Source organism: Sphaeramia orbicularis, chromosome 22 (assembly GCF_902148855.1).
Source record: "Sphaeramia orbicularis chromosome 22, fSphaOr1.1, whole genome shotgun sequence".
Taxonomy (NCBI): domain Eukaryota; kingdom Metazoa; phylum Chordata; class Actinopteri; order Kurtiformes; family Apogonidae; genus Sphaeramia; species Sphaeramia orbicularis.
The window spans coordinates 32405549-32430289 of NC_043978.1; the positions used below are offsets into that span (position 1 = coordinate 32405549).

Consider the following 24741-nt stretch of genomic DNA (forward strand, 5'->3'; position numbering starts at 1 on the left):
CCTTGTAAATCCAAGCTGGACTGACTGTACATATCCTGACCACGGAAAATCAAATTCTCACTTTGTGCAGTAATCTACACTTGGATTTTCTGCCTCCATTCATAATAATATACATCATATAGACTAAATGTCGTCTAAAATGTTTAATGTGTATTTGCAGCATAGTATAGCACACTATTACATGATCAAAAACAAATTAATTCTAGCAAAAAAAAAAGGCCTCTGTTTTGATTGTCTGGGGGTCACCTGAAATTTGTGATGTTAAAATGGGGTCATGAGCCAAAAAAGGTTGGGAACCACTGATTTAGTGCAAAATATAGTTATGCAGTTAAAAAATTCCAGGTAGAATTATTTAGTTTGGTAAAGAAAAGAAAAAAAACCCATCTCATTTATTTTCTGTTAATCTTTGTCAACATTTATGCTGTCAACATTCCAAAAGGATTAAATATCACATAAACTGAAGCGCTTAATGACAGTAACTAGATATTATGCAGTTGCTTATTATCGGAAATGATCTACCTAATGAGGCAGGTGGAAGGCATCGGGGCAAAGTCTAGTTTCCTCTAAGTCTTCATTCAAATAATCCCAGATGGTGTGCATGAAAGTAAATGAGGATGTTGTCCACTCGCACATTTATACTTAATCCCCTTCATCAAATCGACGTGTTAGTGCCAGAGATGGGAAGTGATGAGCAGCCGGCTGCATACTTCAGTGACAGCATCAGTGAAGCCTCATAAAGTCACTGAAAAACAAACATAAACTGCCAGACCTGACCAATATGCCGTCCAAAACTGCATACCTTCAGCTTGGGAAAATGGAACCCTGGTTGAAAAGCAGGAAAGCCTTTTTATTGGTGTGAGGTAGATCACAGCCACGGTGCAGGTGTGAGCGGTCTGCATGTGTGATGATGCATGTAACGTATGGCTGCAGGTGCATGTATGCGATTGTTGCACGGTGAGGCAGTGGGGTTTAATTGTGCTTACAATGCACAAAGGGTTAGAAGGTGGCAAGAGCTCGTCTTTTTGGTCCCATTTTCCACGGAGGAACGGAACATGTTTTGTTGACAGGATATAACTTGTGCTTACGTAAAAATATGATTTGATTTTACGCTGCTTTTCACTTGTACTCTATTACATCTCAGATGCAAATGTACTTTTAAAACTGCTACACTTGTCTGACAGTGTTAGTCACTTCTCAGATGATTTCAAAAGATTTTAGAATAGAATAGAATAGACTTAATGTCATATACAATGGTTATACGACAAAACTGGGTAGACCTTACCCTCTTCAGTGCCACAAAATAAAAGGATGAATAGCAATAAATAAGACATCTAATAAAATTAAAACATCCAATTAGATCAAACATCCAATAAAATGAAACATCCAGTATAAACAGACATCCAAATAAAATCGGTGGGTCAGTAAAACATTAATTTTCCACAATGAACAATAAATCAAGCTTCTAAAATATAACATATTTTACAGATATAATGATATATCTGCTCCTTGAATCAAATCCGTACTTTAACTTCAATATTTTAATGACACTTTCCTGCTAATGTGTTTGTGCTGTTACATAAGTAGGATATCTTGAGTGGTTCTTTTACTTCAATAAATGATCTAAATACCTCATTCTATCAGTGGTAATCAGTTCATTTCATTTACCCGGTGGTTGACATTAAATGAGTCAAGGAAATATACAGACATGTAAATCCTAAAATAAAATGTTTGTCCTCTATTTTACCCAGACTCTGTTGAGGTTTAGTTTTTACCTGTTGCATTTTACAGACCTCAGAGGGTTTTTGTCTGTTAAGGAATCCTTATTTGGGAATTTGTTTGAATTATTGGGAACAGCAAGTCCAGAACACCTTAAAAGTATAGTCAGTGATGAAAAGATCCAGATATATTTACATAACATAATCCCATGAAAAATGGCCATATAAGGTTCTCTAAATCCTTTCTGAAATCACTTGAGCAGAATATTTTGGAAAGAAAAAGCCATAATATGAAACATTTCTGCATGAACACACTATGAAATATTTTGCTGTCTTTTGTACTTATAATTATAACAAAAGCTTCCAACAATGTTCGCATTAAATCTGTAATTTCATTCAGTCAACAATTTGTCAATGGTGTCACACTGTTACAAACATTACTTTTGGCTATTTTATTTGAATGAAATGACATAATATGAATACTCCACTACACATTTTGTGAATAAAGCTTTAATACATCATCTCTTCTGCAAACATGATTCTGTTTGAATATTGTAATATTGTCAGATAAATTCTCCTCGGTGGTGGTGAAAACAACAACTTCCATGATGTTATGCTTCTTTACAACTGTTCATGTTATGTCTTTTAATTCTAAAGAAATATTTAAGAATAGGGAGAAGATGCCATTGTCAGGTGACCAGAGGAAATGGGCTGCTACGATGAATAATATTAAAGATTTATATGAATTTGAATATTGTTGGTAACATTTGATATAATGTAAGAATGTAGTGTAAGACAACAAAATATATTAGTTAGGAAAGGTCTGCACAAAAAACTCTGTGAGGTGTAATACTTCATTATGCAGTGATAATATGACATGAAGTCCAGATTAGCTATACAGGTCCTATGTCCTACTATTTAGAGTAAAAAAAAAATCCAATTAATTAATATCCTATTATTTTTACACAAATCCTACAGTGTGCCTTGGAATATTTTTTGAAATCTTGCATGATTATATGGATTTTTTTTTTTTACTCTTAATGGTAAGACACACCAGAAGTTTTCAAAGAGCACCTGTGGATAATCACCAAGAAGACCCAGCAGCACTTCCACTCTTTTGGTTTACAGGTCCTATGTCTGTCTGCTTTTATAGGTACAGCAATAACACAGACCCAAACATTGAACAGCCCATGCTCACCGATTTTAAAAAAAAGTATATTTTCTTATTCATTATGATTTGTTATGCAAGTTTTTTGTTGTGCAATTATCATAGAAGGTCAAGAAAATGTGAGTTATTGATAAGAACTAACACAGGCCTATATGCATTAAGATATTAGCCTCACATAGTCAGACCTGTATTACATAAAATTAGCATATCTTTGTTTAAATAAATAAATAAGTTTGGAGTTTGTTATTTCTTCACATTGTAAGGAGAACATTAAAAACAGTACCATGCAGATACCAGAATTGAGGACGTGCTTATGAAACAGTCACCCAGGGGCAGGGTTATTCCAGCAGGGTACATCCTGTGAACCAGACTTTTAATATGTTTCAATGTAGAATGTTACATGTTATAGCTCTTCTGAGGACAAAGACAGGAGGACAGTGTCCATTGACCTTTAAAGGGGTGATGTTTTGCTTTTTTAAATGTAATTATGGATTTTCAAACATTTCCCTGTGGTCTACAGAAACTTAAAATGCTATACTTGGGTCTGAATTCTTCATTAATTCAACTCCACAGGTCCATCTTCAATCCTATTTCTGAGTAATGACACCAGAAAGGTCATTTTGAGCGCTGGCCCTTTAAATGCAAATGAGTCACTTGACGCCCCACCCCCTCCAGGTTGTTGGCTGTGCTGCTCTGTTCCGTTCAACCAAACAACTGAACATTTTAGGTAATCGGCTCAAAGTTTGGACATATTTTCAGTATGGGCTACAACTGCTGCTGCTGACAAACAATTATGTCGTACTCGGAGAAATGTTCATTGGAAGTCTTGACCTTATATGCGCAAACGTCATGACGTAACTAGTTATAGACGTAACAAATTAAGCAGGAATTGAAACGGGTTGTAGAAATCCACTTGAATTTAGCCAAAATGAATATAAAGATAGCTTTGCAGCACCTGGAGGGTTCAAATTCAAACTTTTTGAACTATTAGGGTCCAAATACACAAATAAATGTACCAAAGACTAATAAAAGTGGGTTTAGCAAAATATAACCCCTTTAAAGCATTGAGGTGCTCAAAGGAGCTGTCGACCATAATCACACAGATGTGCTGTACACATTTCTCTCTTTAGTCTTTATAGGGAAAAAAACATTCTTGGCAATGTAATAAGGTCATAGTTTGGCATCACCATCGTCTGCAAAAAGAAGTCATGAAGTACAAACCTTTTAGATTAACTTTGTCCGGATTTTCTGCTCAGCAGCAGTTTCTAATTAGCTTCTAAAAGAAAAAATCCACCTAAAACAGTTATTGGTAGTGACGCCAGTGGTTTTGGGTTCTTTTGGTGTACGCTGGTGTGATTCTGCATAATGATGCAACACAATGCATATCATTTCACTGTTCTCATAACACTGCTGCCAAGAACCGTAAAATAACACGACATATAGGTCAGGGGTCACCAAAAAACATGAAAGTACTGTTTCACGTGGGAAATTTGCTAATTTGTTTTCTTACATAGTTACATCCACAGATTGGTTTTACTGTTGTGCCAGCAGCCACATATTGTAGCATAATGTAATTTGTAAAATGTAATGCATTGAATTGAAGAAACAAGACAAGTCAAATATAATAATAGTGTCGCTAACTCCTCATTATATGATGTAGTTTTATTGCATACAAGGTTGAGGTACTTGTACATCACCTCAGTATTTCAATATTAAGTTACATTATATTTCACTCATATACTTTTCAGAAGGAAATAATGTACTTTTACTTTGCTGTTAAAGTTACTTGTTACTTTAAAAACATATGATATATGTACAATGCAGCAACAAAGTAGTGGACAGAGTCTCTAAAATCTACACTGACAGACTACAACATTAAAATACTCTTAAATTTACTTGTTAGTTATAAAATAGAATAATATAATGAAATATGAAACTACTAATTACTTTTGATACTTTAAAGTACCCTTTATACATTTATACTATGCTTTGTATAGTGAGGTATTTGTTCTTTTTCTGAGGTAAAGTATCGGAACACTTCCTCGATCCATGTTCACAAACTTGTGTCTTATAAAACTAGACACCTACGTTATTTGACTTCAATTCTACTGGACACTGACAGATGGCTTTACGGGCGTCTCCACCAGCATCCAATCAAATTGCTTACATATGATGATTCCCTCTGATGACTGTATGATCAGCAAAAGGATTTCATGCTCAATTTCGGGGCTTTCTAATCAGTGTAATTAAATACAGTCTGAGTCGAGCTTTGTGATTTCAGGCCAGTGAGCTCCGTGCACGGATCACTGCCACTTCATCCAACCTTTCTTTTCCCCTTCAGATCCTCCTGATAGCTGTGGTTTATGAGGTGCATTTACATTTACGTAACTGTCTAGTCCACTATGTCTACAATCAGTGTGTTAATCACATGCCCTGGCTTTTGTTTCAGATTATTACATCCTGTTAAAGAGTTACTATGCTTTTTAATCCTTCAGATTATCAGGAGAAAGATCCTTTCCCATATCACACCAGCTCTGCAGATTAGCCTCTGCACTATCACATATTTAAACATTTTCCTTTGATATGAACGAGTGTGTGGTCTCTGCATTACGTCTGCAATGGAGGCATGGAATCTATTGTAATGTGGGACACACACACACTTCCTGGGAACGGCAGAGACAGCCGACTGTTCTGCAGCCAGGATGTAGCATTAGTGACAAACAAGGAATGTTGTTAATCAGATTTAGGACCATTTCCGAAAAGGAAGAACGCCCTCCTTTCCCACTAACTCACTCACACTTTCATTTGACTTCTGTAGAACACTTCAAAAGAAAAATAAGGAAGTCTTTATTCTCATTAATCTGGTATTTCATCTCTAATGCTGACTTAAGTTGGGTGTGAAAGCGACGACTCTTTATCAGATTAATTAAATAGCTGTAAATCAGTTTCCTTTTCCTGTTGGTGTTAGTAAACATTATCAAGAATTACAGAAGGGAGCTGATTTATTCCCTCATGAAGGGACTCATTTATTGTTACTCATCTCAATATAGATTTTATTTCTTTGTTTATCTTATCACAGCTGGGACTGTACAGTAGCCACTCCAAGCTGGGCATGTGCTCTACTAATTTGAGACCATAAATTAAATTTGATATCATAATAAACTAAAACATTTGCCAAAGCTGTACTGGTCTATATTTATTCAGAGTAAACAATCACCAGTTGCACCAGAGAAAAAAACAAAGGACATGAGTTACTTCTAACACCACATGTTGACAGTGAAATGCAGTGTCTTCTGTTCTGAGTACAAAAACATTGCTAAAAGTCATCATGTCCAGGTTTATTTAAATGATCAGTTATTTCTTGTCAAGGATGTCATGTTTATAATTGATATCTCAGTAGGATTACACAAAAACTACTGTACAGGATTTAATGAGACATAATGCAAGGTTAAGGCATGTGATAAGTAAGGAAAATGTTGGAGTAAATCCATAATGAAGGGCTCGAATCCTGGAAATCTTTGGCATGCAGGGTCCTTTTGTACATTCCCATGGTCCTTCTACCATTATGCCATTACACCCATTTGATAAATTCTGAATTCCATCTTCGTTGCATACTATATTGTTGCCTTTACGTATTTTATACACATACACTTGAATAAGATGAAGATCCCTTTCGTTAGCATTGGACACTGACTTTAGATTGAAAAAAGAAATCACACTTCTGTTTGCCTCTTAAATGTGACCATGGCAATGCAGTAGTATTTGTTTTTTATACTAAATCCATGATGTTAATGTCAATAAATGATCCAGTATGATCAAGTATGGGGGTAATTCTCCCCTCAGATGCCATTTAACCCAACGTGTCTTCCAATGAGTAGGTTGATTTCCAAAACAGTATAAAAGATTAAGACAGAAAAACAAGTTGATTAGGAACAGATTGTATTTAGAGTTAAAATAAGAAAGTTAGAAATAGTGTAATGGCCTTTAGAATAAGAAACACACATGATCCAAAAGTCACCCCTAACCTCATAGCTATATGTTTTGAGTGTCGCCTCTCTCTCTTGGTTCAATCGTACAATTATTCCCACACGTTGTAAAATACTTACAAAGAAAAAAAAACATGGCTACTCCTCACAGTGTCAGTCTCATTCCTGTGGAATATTTGATGTCCTTCATGTGTATCTGACCTGGTCTTGGTCTTAATTTGGTCTCAACTGGAGCTACACAATTAATGTCAGCATGTGCAATTACATAATTGCAAAAGGCTGCGATTTTAAGGTGAAGTGTGTGTCTGGTGACGTGTTGGAGTCAGTGACACTGAACAGACGTGTATGATGTATGAAATATGCAAAAGGAAAGTCAGGACTTTTTTCAGTTTTAGGGTTTTGGTATTTTTTTAAACAGTATTTAAATATATCTGCATTAAAAAAAGCTAGTAATCACGTTGTCCATCCTAGTCTCAGTCCCTCATAGTCTTGGTTTATGTTTAGGAAGGTTCCTACATGAGAATACACTGGATCATCCTTTACCAAAGAAAAATACATATTTCTCTATAGTTCACTGCAACAGCCAAGTCAGAAAACCAAATAGGTTAACTATGATAATGTTGCAGAACTTGGTTTTAGTTTGCCTCAGTCATTTCCTCATTTAGTTTATTGTTGTTTTGTATCTTTTATCGGTCACTCAGTCTCAGACACATTCATTATATACATAAAAAAAAAAAAAAATCCAAACCTAAACTGTAAAATCTTTAGTGGGACGTCAAATGCAGCCAGAATAAGTATATTAAGGTGTTCGAACAATGTTCATATAATTTTTTTTTTACCATATAAACTTAAGAATGATTAAATGTACAGTTGTAGATTTGTAGCTTTATCTTTATCTTGCATAAACTTTTCTTTCCTGCCAAACTAGTAGTGTATAAACATTTTTATTTCAATAACAACCTTTGTAATGATGTGCTATTGTTCACATTTATAACATTTATTAAATATCATAAGAATGTGTGCAGTGGAGTACTTAAAACACAGCATCTGTAGTACATTCAGAACATCAGTTCCATACAGCAAGCTCATGTTTGACCAACGTAGATGTAGATGGTGATTCCAGGCATCATATCATTTTTTGAGTTGTAATTAATTATCCTTGACCTCATGATATGTGCTATTAGGATAAAGGAAAAAGAGAATATGATTGGATGGACTGTTCAAATGCAACTGTGACCTCGATAAGCTCTGGTTTTGGTTGTTATTACTTGTTCTTGGTTTGAGTCACTACCCAACTCAGCTTGTAAAAACACGAAAATCAGTAAAACCCTCTTAAAACGGAAGCGCTGAAATATACCAGTAATTAGACAAAGAAGTCACATTTGAGAATAGTGGGTTAGAGGGAGTAGAGTGTACTGTTTAAGCTCAGACTCCGCCCCCTCACTAAGTGCCACACACATTTTACACCTTTTGTGTGAAAGTTGTCCGGCTCCTTGTGCGATGCCAGTTCACAACATGCTGCATCCCCGCTTTAAGGGTTACTTTGAAATGTTAAATTACAGGTTTCTTTTTAAGACAAAACCCAATTAGACATTTAAAGGGATTAAGGGGGAGGAGAAGAAGGGGTACATGTTTTCATACTTTCCTTTTTATTTTCTTCACTTTTTTTGTAACCCGGTTAAATAAAGTGTGCTAATTGAAACAGTATGGGGGATGGCATTCGCTTTATAGATTTCCTGAAAACTAATGCTAATTATCGGACAAAAGTGATTACCTCGCCCTGTTAAATGCACATAACAGCACACAAAAGCACACATTTAGCCCTGACTTTGGTGGACAACTTTCATTGGCTTGTTACCTCTGCGGTTGGCTCACTTTTATCCCCCTTGAACTCTTTTTGACTAATCCACTTGCAGGCTAGTGGGGGAAATGCCAAAAACACTTGGTGATTAATGACACAGGGATGTCTTAGATGACCATACAGGCCTCTACGTATGTATGTGTTGGTGCTGGTTGCATTGTTTGTTGTTTTTGTGCCCAAGGGGATAATGAGCCCATCACACGTTAGCATGGAGCTGGCACACAGAGTTCCAGTCTATCGGTTTCACACACATATTGATGTAGTCTGGCCTGTAGTGAATCTCCAAAGGCTTTTCCGTCAGAGCAGTGATGTCATGCATGTCAAGATGCATGTTCTTCTTAGTTAAACAGAGCTGACATTTCTTTTCCCCCTTCATCTGCAGGATTTAATTTAACCATCCCTTGTGATATCAAATCAGGGAAAGAGCTGACATCAGTACCTGTTGGAGAAAAGTACAAGCAGAGCCTCTGTGTTTATTAAATGGAGATTCAGTCCACTGAAAATGGGTGCTTCTATGAAACTGATATCTAACAACAGAACAAGATGTAGACTAATGTTATGAAGCAAGTTTGGAAGCACTTTGGGTCTATTTTAAAAATAAATATTTACTGAGATAAAAGAGAGACTATTTTTCAGATAAAACACATTTTTATATTATTTTTTTTACAAAAATTTGCATGTAGCACGGTAAAAAGGACAGGAAAATTATGCTTTACTATTTTTTCGAATATCTTTTTATTCTCTCACAGGTACATTTTGGGAATCGAACTAATTACCGTACTTTCCGGGCAATAAGCCGCACCTGACTATAAGCCACAGGTGTCCACGTTGTAACATGAGATATTTACACAGAAAGATGGTAAACAGAAATATTATTTAAATATTTATTTCCATACCTTCACTGCTTTTTTCCAAACAGTGCCTGTAACATGGCAGTAAAACGGCAGTAACATGGGTGGTTAAAAAACTCAGAAAAGTCATTGATCACTATCTTCATCTTCCTTCTGCGCATTGAAACCACTGCAGTCGTCTTCTTCAGTGTCGGAATTGAACAGCCTCAGAAAGGCTCCGTCACACACCTTCTCAGTCTGTCTTTCGTTGTCGCTCTCAGTGGCACTTCCATGCAGCAGCTCTATTTCCTTCTTGGACAGACACATCGATTGCTTTTAAATAAAAAGCTGCATCATATGCATTTCTTCGAGTATTTTCCATGATGAGGGTTTGTTCAAAATGATTGTTAAAAGTTAAGCGTAAAACTTCTCTTCACATTACCTCTTCCACGTGTCTGATTCGCTTTTGCGCTTCCTGTTAGAGCGCCCCCTGGAGGCCGTTAGCCTGTAAAAATCTATACTCGAGCTGCATCGTTGTATAAGCTGCAGGGTTCAAAGTGTGAAAAAAAAAGTAGCAGCTTATAGTCCAGAAAGTACGGTATGCAAGGGAGAGTGTTTCACAAAAATGGCTGCTGCTGCAAAATCTCTCGCGATTTATGTGTGTTTAAATGGGCAGGTTCTGCATGTAATGCAATTGGACATGATGGGTTATGTGCAAAACCTGGAATGAGACTGCCGATTCATGAAAAACCTGCATGTCTGGATTAGAAAAAACACTAGGATGGACAAATTTAAGACAGTGTCCTTATTTATAGCCGAATATAAGACCATTTCAAGCCATGTTTTGCAGATCAAATGCATGGACACTTAGGTAGCTTATCATGTCCCCAAGTTCAGTCCCATTTTTGGCCCCAATATTTTATTAAAAATTCATTAATTTTGGGATGGCTCAGAGCAAGAGTATAATTTTTTTTGCAATTATCATTAGGTACATCCTGGGGGGAAATATGTCTAAATTTGATGATATGATATCACATTGCTCCGAGAGTACAGATGTCCACCAAAGCCCCACAGTGCTGTAATTCACCCAGTACACCCAATTTTCATTCATGACGAGACAATTTGAAACTTGAAGGATTGTGTGATATGGGCAAACAATAAGATCACTGTATTTTTTCCATGTTGACTGATATTTATCATGATACATGATTTGATAACACTCTCAGATGGAACAGTATGGTAATAAAGCCAGAAGAAAGAGGGATTATTACTTAACATTTAGAATATTACCAGAAGCCTATATTAAAAATACAGGCAATAGTCTGTGCGACAGATGTAGGCCTCAGTATTACTACTACTACTACTACTACTAATAACAATAATAACAATAATAACATCACTGTTTTAAACAACCTTTGTAGTATAGAGTTCTGAGTTAAGAGATAAACTTGAATAGACCAAGAGGAGCATCATGTTTTCCCATACAAAACCATCTAGATTTCAGATGTACCTGAATGCATCATACACCTGCAGTCCTTGTTCCTGTTGTAGCCAGATACACAGATATAGCCCTTATATGAACACAGATACAGTGGTCGCCTTCAGGAAGTGAAGCTGAAACCTTTCGGTCATAAATGTTAGTTTATGATGTTAGTAAATGTTAGTAACATATCCAATAATTTAATAAGTTGACTGATGTAAATCTATCTGTCTGATGAGTGTGGCCTATCAGATGGCTGTGACTGGACTTTATTTTAACACAGAGGGAAGAGGCAGCATTATGGTATCCATGTTTATGTACAGTTTATGACATAAAGTTAACATCATACCTGTAAATGTTAACAAAATACAGCAGAGACTTTATTCAGTATATAATTATTACAATATAAATATTAACCTGCCAGTGTAGCAGACAGTCTTCCATGATTTACTCTATGTGCACTGGACACTCTGTGGGGTGTAGAGATGAAACATACAGTAGAATACAGTACAAAACATACAAATACATCAACTACTTTAACCTTGATTTTGTTTTGATATTGTTTGATCACCCATCCCTAATCACAACTATTTACAATGTCCTGAAAACCTCCCACTTTACAACAACATGAGGGATGGTGTTCATTAACAGTTTTTAAAGACATTCAGTTCTGAGTAATCCTGAATGATCCTGCAGACAGACACAGACGTGAGTGATCATATCAGTTACTTGGTGGACGGAACAATCCACAGCATTATTTCAGTGTGTGTGTTAACAGTGTGTATCATTACACTTAGAATAGGCAACAAAATACAATGGGCCACTGAAAATTCTCATAATTATTTAAGATGTCAAATCACTTTGCATATAATCACTTTAAAAACCAAAGAACCCCAGTGAAGACCGTACATCCATGAAGGTCTCCATGCATGATCAAGATCAATGAAACTGCTTTTCTTGCAATATTAGAAGCTGCAAAAAATAGGATTATCCTCTGCCCCTTTTCCTGAAACTGCTGTCCCCCAAGGCCATGTAAACATGTAGGCAGATATTTATAGAAACAGATGTCCCAGACTCCATTTTCAATTATAACATCATACACACCAGATCGTTTTCACTATCAGATTGACTGTTATCATGAGTTAGGGTTAGGACGGTCCCACATGTGACGTTGATGCATTTTTTTTTTCACATACTGTGACATTTGGGACCCTAAAACTCCATTTCCCAGTGTCCCCCCGTTTTCCAAAATCTCCACTTTGACTGGAGTTTTTAGAAATAATTGTTTTCAGTGACAGAAACCAGAGTTTTAGCTACGTACAGTATATACATGGCATGAGTTTAATGAGAGTATTTGCTGTCATTTTTGTGTATTCCTGCTGAAAGACAACACTACAAATGCACTGTTAGGACTTATTCTTCCAGTTACATAGAGATGAGAAGTTCTTCCAGTGACGGTGAGATTCAGGAGTACAGACCAGACTCTGCTGTGAAAGAATCGGTGGAGTTTTGAGTTTTAACAGTGGCAGCCTGTTATTTAAATGAAAGATTAAACTAAGTCCCAGTCTGTCAGTCTTGTATTTGTCCACAGTGACCACAGCTGTGTTCTGTCTGGGAAATAAATCATAAGTAGAACTTAGCACGCCTGTTCCCTACCAAATGGTGGCTGGTAACTATAGTAAAGGTGAAAAGAGGATCAACTGTTTATATTCTGTCCAAAGAAATGAGCGTTTCCTGATGCACATAAATCCAGTTGGAAAGCTGCAGGTTATTACACATACTGTAGGAGATGTAATCTGGTAATATTTACTTACATGGATTTGTTTGTTTACTACCTTTGTTCACTTTCACGTAGCCTGTCCTCTCTGTCAGCCTTTTTATATAAAAACAATTATTTTCGAGTCATAATCTTTCCTCTTGTTCCACTGCTGCGGTCGGGCTGGAACTGATTCTCTGCCAGTGACGGTAAATAAAGACCATTTTGTTAATGCTGTAATGGTTGCACAATAGGGGTTGCATTTCACTTATTTTATGAGTGGTGCAGAGAGAGCACAGTCGTATGCTTCTGGCTGAGATGTGTGTGTATATGAGTGTGTGTTTGGGGGAATTTGGCTTGTTAAATGTGAGAATCTCAGTGCTCCTTGTTTCCTGATCAAGATATCAGTACAAAAGAACCGTGCAGTTGTCCTGGTGTTTTACCTCCAGCTCATCCTGGACTTCACCTCTGTGGTGGGCCATCATTCAGACAGGATTACTCTGCCCTCACAACATTAGGGGATTTCAATCTAAGCTGTTTCTTTTTAAAGCTAGGACAATATCTTCTTTCTTGGGCTTGTGAAGAGTTGTTTAAGTGAAACTAGCCAGGTTTCCACTCTAATATACTGCACACTTTAGGAAAATCTGCAAAAGAAAATGATAATTTATGAATGGATTTGGTTGTAGAGTTTGACACTATCAGGGGGGGAAATCTGTGGCTCCAGGGCCACATGTGGCTCCTTTAGTCCTTCTCCAGTGGCTACCTGTGGGTTTCTCCAGGGACAAAAGTAAGCAATAGTCTACTTACTGTTAATTACTTTATTTTGAGTGATTTTACCTGACCATGATGTAAAAAAAAAAAGTTGTGATTGTGTCATTAACTGTCAGACAATCAAGATGAAATGCCACAGAACTGAACAGGACCTTAACAGACTTAAATGAACCTGAATCATGAACAGGTTTAGCTGAAGTTTCAACATGAAGAAAATTACTTAAGGTATTGATTCAACTTCAGGTAAAAGTAGGGATGTAATGATTACCGGTATAACGATAAACCGCGGTAAAATTGCAGACGGTTAGTATTCCCGTTTAAATTCTAATTATCGTGATAACCATGTTTGATTACCACACTTTTAGGGGAAAAAACGCCTATCTAAAGATCTGCTTTTATGTCATATATTTGAGTATTGTTTTAATTGATTACAATTTCAATTTTATATACCTAATATTTGGAACCAATATTCACTTTTAAAGTCTTTGAAAAGGTTCGTTAAGCATCTTTGTGTTATTTATGCAATAAATTACATACATTTTTCAAATCGGATTTTATATATTTTTTTGTGTTTTCTGTCCTTTTATGTTGATATAGTAGTTTAAAGTGAAAAAAATAATAGACAGATGATATAAATGAAGTTGTGCTGAAAAAAAATATCCCAAACATGGGTATAGTAAACATTTCTTTATAGAGCATATGAAGGCAAAATCAAAAGGACTGAAAAATGGACAAAATAGGCTCAGACCCCTAAGGGTTAGTATTTGAATGTTTCTGCCAACAGAAGGTACATTCTGCCTATTATTTTATTTTACTTTATTTTATTTATTTTTTGTTTTAAATACAACTTGGTTAAATTATTTTGGTGTGTGTATTAGTACTTTTTGAACATTTTGAGCACAATTTCAACAATACCGTGATAATAATGATAACCGTGATAATTTTGGTCACAATAACCGTGATATGAAATTTTCATATTGTTACATCCCTAAGTAAAAGAAAGGAGATAGCCTGCACAAACTCTTTTAAACATTTTTAACCCATAAAGACCCAAACAGCCACTAACAACCTAAACCATCTACTGATCTAAACTGTTTAATACGTGTTGATCCACTAATCCTATCAATATATATAAATAACTGATGTAAAATGCAGTTTTTCATCTTTTCATTGTCATCCGATATGACCCATTTGGACGTTCAGAGGCTCCGTAGTTGCCGTGGAAACACTGTCAACTTCTACAACATTGATTCACCAGTAAAACCCATGGAGTTGGATCAATGACAGTAGATGGACACACTTGTTTTATGATAGATTTGCTGATAGTCATTTTTCCTTCAGTTTCTTTATTTCTGATAAAATAACCCTCTACTTTATTTTGAGCTTTTTTGAACAACTACATAATCAGTGACTTAAATATAGGTAAACACATGATTTTTAATTTAAAAAATACCGACGTAATATTATAATAGATGGTGATAAAACACTCAAGAAAGGTTAAATAGACAGAAAAATTCATTTTTGTAATTGCCACAAAAGTAGCTCTGGGTCTTTATGGGTTTAACATTTCAGCTATCATTCTTTTAAGCCATTTTATTAACTTAAGTGTGCATGATTTGTCATCTGTCACTTATACTTACACTAGTTACTGTAATAGTTATGGATAAGACATGTTCATTTATATTTGGAAACATACATAACCACTTTCATTCATTCATTCATTCTCTGAACCTTGTAACCCTTCAGAGGGTCACAGGGATGCTGGGGCCTAGTGTGAAACCAAGGTACACGCTTGATGATAGAGACAAATACTGAACAAACATTTAGTGTCACACTCAAGTCTACAACTCTTCCATTAAGGTCTTTAGACAGTGAGACAATTGCAGTAGAACTCAATTTTAGTGTCAAATTTTCAACTTAGTGCAAAACTGCCTGTAGGCTGACTGTCAAAATTAGAGAAGTACAATTTAATAATGTTTCAACAATATTTATTCAGTCAGTTTCTGCATTGAACTCTGCCAGAATCATAAATATACTGTAAATGCTAGTAAACAGACATTTTTTTTCTCTCATAGTATTCACAGACTATCATGCAGCAGTACTGTAGTTGTGGCATTGCACAAAATTACAGTATTGTGTCTAAAACTCCAAAGTCGGACAATTTTGGATTATCTTCTTTTTTTAAAATTAACAAACATTAGAACATCAGATCTGATAATTGATGCATCTCTAGTTGTTTCACTGAGACAAACAAACTGAAACAACTATTGATTGCTATTAAACTCCTGTCGTTCAATGTGGGTGCTTCTATGAAACTGGGTTCATTTTGGTACCTGGTACTTTTCCAGTTTTTTAGACCCTATGATAAAAGAGAAATTTAGACATATTTCCTCCAGGATGTACCTAATGATGACCTCAGATAAGTGCGACAAAAATTATACTTTTGCTCTGAGCCATCCCAAAATTAATGAATTTTTAGCAAAATATTTGGGCCAAAAATAGGACCCAAATTGGGACATGAAAAGCTACCTATAGGTGTCAGTGCATTTGATCTGGAAAACATGGCTTGAAAAGGTCTTATATTCTGCTATAAATAAAAACACTGTGTTAAATTTGTCGATCCTCGTGGTTTTTCTTATCCAGACATGTAGGTTTTTCATGAATCGACACTCTCATTCTAGGTTTTGTGTGTAACCCATTGTGTCCACTCACGTTACATGTGGAACCTGTCTATTTAAACACAAATAAATTGCGAGTGATTTTTCAACAGTGGTCATTTTTGTGAAACACTCTGCCTTGCATAATTAGTTTGATTCCCAAAATGTACCAGTGAGACAATGAAGAGAGATTCAAAAAAGTAGTAGCGCATAACTTTCGTGTCCTTTTTACCGTGTTACATGCAGATTTTTGTATAAAAATAATATAAAAACATGTTTTATCTGAAAAATTGTTTCTCTTTTATCTCAGTAAATATTTATTTTTAAAATAGACTCAAAGTGCTTCTAAACTTGCCTCATAACATTAGTCTACATCTGGTTGGAATTTTTAGTCCCTCTGTCCTGTTTTTAGGGCCCACTTTCAAAGAAGCACCCATGTTTGATTCATCATTAGTTAATGGGATATGAAACAAATCAACTTCTTGTGAAATAAGGTTGTGTCAATACAAAGCTGGCTTTACATATAGACAGATGACAGTCCTCATCACTATAGCCTTCGATCAAAGTCTTCCACATTTTGTCAAAGCCTTTGGTAAACATTTTTTCCTGCAATTCTTCACACATGGGTGCTTTGCCGCTGTTTTTCATCTAATATGGTATTTATAAGTGTTTCTTGTATTAATTCAAGGAACAATGCAGCCTCCTCCACACAGCAGACCCACATTTAATCACATTTAGTCATCATTTATCTGCTGAATCTGTTTCCATTGTACTTATTTGCACTCACCTTTTATCAATCAACATTTAACCACCTCTCTTAAAGCATAACAACATTTTGCAACATTTCAAGATTTATTTTTTCCTGGCATTTCCATTTTTATTTTTTTTTAAGTCAAAATGTGCATCAAAAACAGCTGGGTGGAAATGCATTTATTGTTCCCTCCAGTGTGCGTTCAATATTCTGTTATGTTGTTGGCACTTGGGCTCTTCTGTAGATCTTTGATGTACAGTTGTGGTGTGTTGTAAAAATGTGTACTGTGTATAATCGTCAGCAGGGCAGAGTCAATACAAGTTTTGGTAATTAATGCTATTCTGAGCAGCGCAGCTCCTGTTACATGTTGAGTTTAGGTGTATTTGTTTGGTTTTGATTATAGGCAGGTCCAGACTCAGCCACTTTTGGCCTTACAGAAGGAACTGTTTTCCCTCAGGAGATGATGCCAGCTCCTGTCACCCTGACCAACATTACAGCAGCTGATTACTGTCAAACAGACCTGGCAGCGACTGAGAATAACTCAGAGGTTTGTTTTAAGCTCCTTCAGCCACCGCATGGGTGGGGTTTACCACATCAGGACACTTTGAGATGCTTGAAACCACAGAAAACTTTAAGAATGTTGTCAAATACTTTGCTGATTTGCCTGAACTAATTTGCCCGGTGCTAAGAGACAAACCACATATATCTGGTTACCTTTCAAGTAGAAGTGATCCAGGGTTACTGTCATTTATTGTTGACAACTGTATAAATACTCAGCTATTTTATTTCGGTTTTTAAATGTGATCCATGTACACTTTTGTTGTAGAAAGAAACTGATGTCAGCTGTTGTCCCAGAGACTTCAGAAACTCAAACCTGAGATGTGTATTCATGCTGATATATTAGAAAGTGGAAATATTATATTATATTGAAGGTGAGTGTGATGCAGATAAGGGAGTCTGAGTCAGCAGATTAGATTAGATAAGGTTTCAGATTCCAATTCTGTCTACGTTTTCATTTTTTCCTCCCTCTTTCATTGTGTAAATTAGATTTCTGGAGTGTGTGTTTTTTACTATGACTCATAAAATTCAGATTACATTGTTGTACACGCAAGACTGAGGTTTGAAAGGGGTTATATATACTCTGTTGCCCATGAAGTTGGAATAACATATTTTTATGTCATGAAATGATTATGACAATGTGATTTATTCTTGGTAGATAAAATGTAACTGGGACTCAGTATGGAGTCATTGTACTTGGTTAAACATGATTACTGGTGTGTAGAAATAGAACTAAAAAGAGGAATGTGTCTAAAAACAAAATTATTCCAAGTGTAGTATTGATATTCCAAACTATCAACAACGGAGTGAAGTTGCAGAACACACTTAGGACTAACACAACCACGAACTACTGATGCTACATAACCACAGACTGTATCACTCACTGAATAAAGTATACAGCTCATTGTTTACATATATCTGTATTATGGTATTATCAAGTTTTCTCCTTTAAACAAAAACTTGTAGCTGATTATTTTGGCAATCTGTCCGAATTACACTGTCTTTTAATCTTAACATGCTGTGTCAGCTGATAGTTTCCATTATAGCTGTTAGCTTAGCTCCGTTTTAGAAAACACCACAGTAAAACCATTAATCACCTCTGTTTTCTGTGTGGTTTGTGTCGTTAGTAGCTGCACTAAAGATCTGTTTGGAATCGTCCAAACAAGGTCAGAACTGTCACAGTTTAGTCTGAACCATGGATCAGAGGAACGCTGCCATTTCAGCATCAAACTCCATTCTTTTCATTCAGAGCTGTGTTCATTGCATAGCTTTTATCACTTTGTCACTTTCTTTGACTTTAAAAGTTGTTTCTTAGTGGTTCTCATCACTTTCTGATGCTTCGGTGCTAGTTTTCCCCACCATAGGGGCCCAGCAGAGTGACTCACTACTCCCTCTAGTGGTCACATAAATCTGCTGGACTGTCAGTGAATAGATTCAGTTTATATCTCTACAATCCACTACTTTGGCATCTTTATTCTGAACACTCTAATGATAATTTTAGAACATATTTAGATATTTTACAGTAGACCTACATATAGCACTTTCAAAATTATACATCACGGTTTTCCTACAATGTAAGTACATTATACAATTTTAAAGGGATTGAATAAGAAATGGTGTCATTAGAAGAAAAGGAAAGAATTAAATAGGGATGGATGATGATATGTCATCTAATCTGCTCACCTTGTTGACTGCAATACACAGTTAAGTGTTTTTAATACTGAGGAATTTTTTTGAGGGCACTTTCACAAGTAATCAATTATTTGATAAGTCAACTTTTTTTTTTTTTTTTTGGAAGAATTGAGTCATTTTTATTTTGAATGGAGGTGGGAGTCAAAAGAGCTTTATGTTTACTTGTTAGAGATATGGAACTAATATTTATGGTGCTGTTGCTGCCAGAGCACTGCATATACAGGGTGACACAAAAAAACGGGAACTTTTTAACAATCCAATAAAACCAAGAGTGATGGAAGAAAAATATTTTATTCATAGTAATTGAAACCTTAAAACATGCCATTTAAGAAACAACGATGGAATTTTCATTTTTTAAAAATTACTTCCTGTAGATGGCGTCCTCCTGTACAAATGCATTCTTGAAATCTGCTGTTGAGATTCCTCATTGACCGCTGCAACATCTCAGCTGGGATACTGTTCCACTGATCCATGGTTACTAAAATGGGGGTGTGTTTACTTGCTCAAGGTCACTGTCTCGCAGTGCTGCCACTTGCTCATGTCTGCCAATACGCACTTCAAAAATTCCCGTTTTTTTGGGTCACCCTGTATATGACGTAAAACATTCTAAAAAATTAAATGGTACACTCGTGGTTCACTCATGTTTTGTTTGGCCTGTTTGTTTTTCATTGTTATTTATTTTGTTTAGGTTGGGTGAATGGCGCATGTTAAAAATGTCTTGACTTTTGTCTCCTTGTTACAAAGTGAGAATAAATAGCATGAAACAAAAATCAGGTATTATTCAGCTGTCAAATTATTATCTTGAACATCTGCAGTGGCACAAAATTTAATTGCATTTCTAGTTATTTATGTCCTATAGGCTAAATACTGTTGTCTGTGTATAGTAATAAACTTCTAAATTGTGGAGAGAATCTGATATAAATGTAATACTTCTGACACTAATAACACAATAACAGTTAAACAAAACATGATGCATGAAACTAATGTGATTCACTGATTACAAATCTATTAAAGCCTTTTTAGAGGCACATGAAGCATTTAAAAGCTCAATAATTAATAGTAATGTTCCCATCAATGTTTGAATCAGTTTTTCCACCACTTTTATAGGGAATTTTAAAATGTTTTTATCTCCATTTCAAGTAAAACAACTCCCAGCTATAAATTGAGAACCTTCTCCTGATCCACACTTTAATTTGCCGGAGTCTCTGGTTTCACCTTTATGGGAGATGAGTCCGTGGGTGGGACGCTGTGACTGAGAACGGACTACGTGGGAGACGTGGCAGGAGTGTTTACTTCCACTAACCGGACAATGCTGCCCCAAAATCTGTGATTTATTGCTTTATTATGACAGCGGAGGTAGAAGGGCTGCATCCATTAGGGTTGTGAGTCAGGGATGGGGAGGATGGGTCAGTCTGTGGGGAGAGGCCAGACTCTGTGGCTCTCAACCTGAAGGAGTCACAGGATAAATCTAAATCACTTGTTTAAAATCGTTTGCTTTGGATACTGATTTACTGATTTAACAGATCATCACAAAGTCAAGACAAACTGCTTTCCATCCACAACACTTTGGCTCAGCCCAGTTACATCTTCATAACTGTTTCTGCTCTGTAAAAGAAAAAAAATGTAACTCTTTTTCTACAGCAACTGAATAAAAGAACAAAATGAGGACATGTTCGTGCTGGGGTGGAAACTAATTAATTTAATACATTCAAGTGTCAAGTGTATTCGACATTCTGAACAGGATTTTTGTGATGTACATGAGTTATATTTATATTAAGGTAAATCATATAAGGTTATTAAGGTGGTAAACTTCTATTCAGTAAAGAAGTGGCTTTATATTTTACAACTTTATACTTAACTTCCACAATCCTAAGGGAAATATTGTACTTTTTAACCTCACTGCATTTATTTAAGTTTAGATGAACTATGATGAAAATTTGATACAATAAATATGACACAATAAATTCTTGCTGCCAGTTCCTCTTTCAAGGCGGCTGCAGGTTAGATGTAGTGGTTTGTTTTCTATCAATCTATCAAAAATCAAGAAAATCCAAGGAATAAATGAAGATTTTCAGTTTTACAAGACTGTGAAGCTTCAACTTGCTGGATTATTTTAAAATAATTTTGAGGTTTGTGGTATTTTTCATGACGTGCATACTGGATTCCTTAGAATCACCTGGAAACAAGATATTTTATCCCAAGTACTATAACAATCAAAAAAGATATGATCCTTTTTTGCCTCCTATGTCTTACTAAAGCAGTGTGTAATGTGTTTCTATTTCATAAGCCTATGGGTTAAGTTTCACCAAATACATACTTTTTTTCATTAAATGTGAAATCATTAAAAGTCTCACCAAAACCAAAGTGAGGAAAACCAAAAACTTAACACACATTTGTGTGTCAGAACTATCTTCTTCTCTCCACCAATTATGAGCCCTTACATTTATATCTGTTTATAAAACTGGATATAAAGTAGTTAGAAGTAGCACCAAATCCATTAAGAAGCTGCAACAATGATGATGCTTCACTATGAATAACCTAATGATATCATATATAATAATATATCAGTGAGAGTGGCCAAACAACTGTTTTAACTGAATTTTGCTGCTAATGCGTTTACACTTATTCATGCAGAAGCTTTACTTGTACCCAAGTATTTTTTTAACTTGTTTTATTGGCGCATATTCTCCGAATACTTCATCATGTTCGTACACTTCTTTACTCTGGAGAAGAAGATACCAATGCTTGGTTTGTGTCTGACAAGGTTGAATTATTCCAGTCCTTCACCTAAGCCAAAAGGAGGACACGCAAGTTAAAACTGAAATGATGTGCTGCGTTTTCCTCCTTGTCTGCACTTTCTCATAAAGAGGCACATCATGATTTAGTTTTATTCTGAGCTGTCTGACATGCGCTTTTCTTCTGAGACCCAGTGCCAAGGCTGAAATCACATTAAACTGTCTGGCTTGTTCTGGACATATTGTAACAGCGAGGGAAGTTGGATTTGTGTCCTATTGTATTATTCCCTTTTGTTTAAATTTCCTTTCACCTTGTTATACAAGGGGTTTTTGTTTTATTCCAAAGGAAGTATCAACATTTCACTGGAGGAGGTAAGGCAGCCAAAAGTGTTCCTCTGTGTTCAGTATTTTGCTGAAAACACAGTGTTTTATTTGGGGATTAAACCTGTGACCGTCCAGTTTGAGGACAAACCTCAGACCACCCTGCCACCCCTGTACCTTTCCTCCTAGGTTTATCTGAATTTACTGTATCGTTTTCTATTTCAGAAAAAAAATAATCGAATCTCTCCCATGGCTCTTTACAGATAACAGAGTATCTGCTTGTGCTGACAGCTGGGACAACTGTGATAATTACTGTAATATTACACCCTACTGTAAAAAAAAAAACCCAGCCTTCACTGCCTATTTGATCTCATATTTAGTTGTAAAACTTTTATTTTTCAGACACTATTATAATATTCTGCCTGGGGGTGAAATAAGTCCACATTTTTTCCATTGAGGCTTTATTGGTTTCAGTTCACCTCGCTAATATCAGCCCCAACTATGTCTTTTGCATTGGACTGCAGTAATATTAGCTCAACAGTTGGCAGATTCTTTTAAAATCTTGAACTGTTTTGATTAAATTGTAGGGATTAATTTAATGTCCATAACTGTCAGTGCTGGCAGCCACTGTCTGGTATCTGTGGATTAAAAACCCACTGTGGACTGTAAATAGATGATTTTCTGACCTGCTTCTCATTTGCCTTGCCACATTTTGGATTTATAATTCATCCTATAACAAGTTTAAACTCCTGTGGCATTTCCACAACTCCTGGGACAAAGATATTAGCCAGAATATGACAAAAGACATTAAACTGTACTAGCATGAATATGCTGCTGCTGCGGTTGAGTTTTCATCATTTTTTTTTCATGCCAAAATTAAAACTGTGTCAGTTTATAGTTTGATCATTTCTCTGTCCAACATATTTATCGACACGCCTTTAACCCAAAGTACAACTTTTCAGTAATGAACTGCGGGTAATTAGTTTTTAGTCAAATTTTCCAGTAAAATAGTGTCACTGGCCTACATTTCAAGTCTGATTTTACTGGCAGCTGTAACAGGACAGGATGGGTGAGAACGCAGAGGATTCAGACAGGATGATTTTTGGGTTTCTGGGAAAAAAAAAAAAAAAACTGGCTGTTTTACAATAATAACTAAAATAATACCAATGCAAAATAACAGATGGAAGTGCAGCGCATGAAGAAAAAAAAATAAGACTGCCATGTAGTTAATCTGTTTAGAGCACTTTAGATGAAAACTTGTGGTGATTCATTTGTATATGCGATCCAGTTGTACACCAATTCATTCATGACATCAGGGCTTTGGCTACGTTACCATCTACACTTTGTTCAGGTCTGTCTGATTACTCTTTATATGTTCAGAGAAAATCTGTCTCCAAGCAACATGTTTGATGTTGTTCAAAATACAGTTTTTTTCAAGCCAGACATTTGAGATGAGAGAGGATGTGGAAAAAAATTGCTTGTATACATGCAAACTCCTCACATGTATTTCTACCGTTTTAAAAATGGCTTCAGATCGTCTGATATGAGTTGGCAAGTGAGTGATGGAAACTGTGCCCTTCATTTTTGGCTGTGTTTCATTTTCCACCACCTTTTTCCTACCATTTACCTGCCCCTAATGAGATCTCCTGTGTCAGATTCAGAGCTCCAACCAGCACTCTGGTAATTACTTGAGGGACCTTTGGTGAGAAATACATTTAAAAAGGATTTACCTACTGTATTTTGTGCTTAGTTCTCATTTTCTCTTTGCTAAACAGGTGTTTAAGCACCACATATGTATCATTTTCAAGATAAAACAAATCAAGTGCTTGGTGTGTTTTGTTAAATAGTTGAAATCTTTTCAACAAGACTTGGCGCTGGTCTTCTGCTGGGACACTTTTCACAGCAGAGGATTCTGGTGCTGCTCAGTGCACACCTACTCTCTTCCCTCACTAACCCACAACTCCATCTTTTTGGCAAAGTTTCTGCTCCCCTGAAATCCTTCAGACCTTCGATATATTTGAGGCAGCTGGAAAGCCAAGAGCCATTACTGCTGTCAGAGAGAAGGCTGCCTTCCAACAGTAGAGCACAACTGAAATCACTAATAGATCACAAGTAAAGATCTGGGGAGAGGGAGAAAAGATGCAGACTGTGGTTTGGCGCCTTTGAACCTCAATCAAGGTTCAACCTGTCTGCAGCCAAAGATCAATTAGATAAATTAGCCTCTAGTTTAAGCTTCAGCACGGAGCAGCTCACACTCACATAACAGTAGCTTTAACAAAGAGAGGCAGCGGCCGACAAGTGTTTAAGAAACATAGAAAGGCTTTGAGCAAAATGGGCAAGTGAACCATAAGTCCAATTTGTATGTTAGTTTGGCATCACCTAAGATTCAGCTGAATGCGGCTTTTGTTCAGAGAAACCAAAAGACAGACAGACAGAAGAGAAGGAAGACAGAGTGAAAGA

General features: G+C 36.1%; 1 protein-coding gene across 6 annotated transcripts in view; it reads left to right on the forward strand.

The window, feature by feature from the left end:
- Positions 1-24741, forward strand: part of smoc1 (SPARC related modular calcium binding 1) — a 92697-nt gene that overhangs the window by 4303 nt on the left and 63653 nt on the right. The gene's annotated exons all lie outside the window — the stretch shown is intronic.